Source organism: Bos indicus, chromosome 1 (assembly GCF_029378745.1).
Source record: "Bos indicus isolate NIAB-ARS_2022 breed Sahiwal x Tharparkar chromosome 1, NIAB-ARS_B.indTharparkar_mat_pri_1.0, whole genome shotgun sequence".
In the NCBI taxonomy this organism is placed as follows: domain Eukaryota; kingdom Metazoa; phylum Chordata; class Mammalia; order Artiodactyla; family Bovidae; genus Bos; species Bos indicus.
In genome coordinates, this window is record NC_091760.1 from 63,035,353 (window position 1) to 63,036,856 (window position 1,504).

General features: G+C 36.2%; 1 non-coding gene across 1 annotated transcript; it reads right to left on the reverse strand.

The window, feature by feature from the left end:
- Positions 1-1,105: 1,105 nt before the first annotated feature.
- On the reverse strand, positions 1,106-1,177 carry TRNAW-CCA (transfer RNA tryptophan (anticodon CCA)). The gene has a single exon. It is a non-coding gene; the product is annotated as a tRNA-Trp (tRNA).
- Between the last annotated feature and the right edge of the window lie 327 nt (positions 1,178-1,504).

Sequence of the window (1,504 nt, forward strand, 5' to 3'; positions counted from 1 at the left end):
CTTTTTAAATGTTAGCTCTTAATTTTTATTGTCATTTTCAGTTCTGTATATAATAAAATTAAGATATATACTTACTCTTTTTTTGTAAAAAACATAGATATACAGACATTCATATATATATACAGTCATGCATTGGAGAAGGAATGGCAACCCACTCCAGTGTTCTTGCCTGGAGAATCCCAGGAACAGGGGAGCCTCATGGGCTTCCGTCTATGGGGTCGCACAGAGTCGGACATGACTGAAGTGACTTAGCAGCAGCAGCATACAGTATATCTGAGTTATTACAATTTATGGGTGAGTAATTAGGAAACAAACTGTCTCTTATTAAGGAACTAGTTTAAAGTGTTTAAGAAACACTAGTTTGTCTTCCAGAGGAAAATTAACTTTTCCCTGAAGAAAGACAATTTTTTACCTCTCATCATCCAAAGCCTCCAGAAGTCACCACTCACAATGTCTGGCACTTAATAAAATATCACCAACTATGTCAGGAAACGGAAAGATAATATAGAAATAAAAAAGATACATGAACAGACAACAGAAACAGACTCACAGATGAAGAATAAAAGCTAGAGCTGTCAGGCATGGATTTAAATAACTATGACTAAAAATCAGTACGTAGATAACACAACAAAACGGAATTTCACCTGTGAAACAGAATTTTTAAACAATGAAACAGGAATTCTAGAACTAAAAAAGATTCAGTAACTGAAATTATGAGCTCAATATATGGCTAACAGCAGATGGAACTCCAGCATGTGAGTAATGGATAGAAAACAGAAACAGAAGCAATATTTGAAGAGATACCGGCAATGAACATTTCAAATCAGATCAAAACATCAAGCCTCTTTTTTAAGAAGCTATACAAATCCCAAGTAGGATAAATATAAAGAAAACAATACGTTGATGAGAGAACAGCAACATTACTTAAAACAAAAGGCAAAGAGAAGAGTTTAAAGAAGCCCAAAAGTGAGAGTGAAAGTGAAGTCGCTCAGTCGTGTCCAACACTTTGCGATCCCGTGGACTGTAGCCCACCAGGCTTCTCCGTCCATGGGATTCTCCAGACAAGAGTACTGGAGTGGGTTACCATTTCTTTCTCCAGGGGATCTTCCCGACCCAGGGATCGAACCCGGGTCTCCTGCATTGGAGGCAGACACTTTAACCTCTAAGCCACCAGGGAAGCCCAAAGAAGTCCAATGAAGGGATTGAAAAGATACACTGCATTTGAATGAATAACTATAAAAATGACTACTGGGGTTTTAACAAAAATTATGGAAGACAGGATAAATGTCTTTAGGTGCTACAGTAAAAGTAAACTTACTTTCTTCTGGAATTTTATGTATCTAAACTGAAAATGTCAATTATACCAAAATAGGTATAAATGGATACCATAGGAATATTAGAGGGTATTTTACAGTAGTTTTTATGCAGACAAGTAACTGTCAACTGAAACTACCTATAGACTGAATTCATGAAAAAGATAAATAAATAAACTGCCATCATCTAC